Source organism: Penaeus monodon, chromosome 33, assembly GCF_015228065.2.
Source record: "Penaeus monodon isolate SGIC_2016 chromosome 33, NSTDA_Pmon_1, whole genome shotgun sequence".
In the NCBI taxonomy this organism is placed as follows: domain Eukaryota; kingdom Metazoa; phylum Arthropoda; class Malacostraca; order Decapoda; family Penaeidae; genus Penaeus; species Penaeus monodon.
Window position 1 is genome coordinate 33165769 of NC_051418.1, and position 204 is coordinate 33165972.

Here is a 204-nt window from a genome sequence, read left to right on the forward strand (position 1 = left end):
TTGAAAGGACCCATTAGCACCTGGTATCATATTACTATAAGCAACTCTTTTTTGTTCATAATCTGTTATAGAATTCTTCATCATAAATCATTCATAATTATCTTCAGTGTAAATCATAAAAAAAAACTCAAGAGCTTGCTAAATTTTAGCAGTAATTACTGTGGTAAAGATCAAAAATAGTTTCATAAATGAATGCTTAAATAA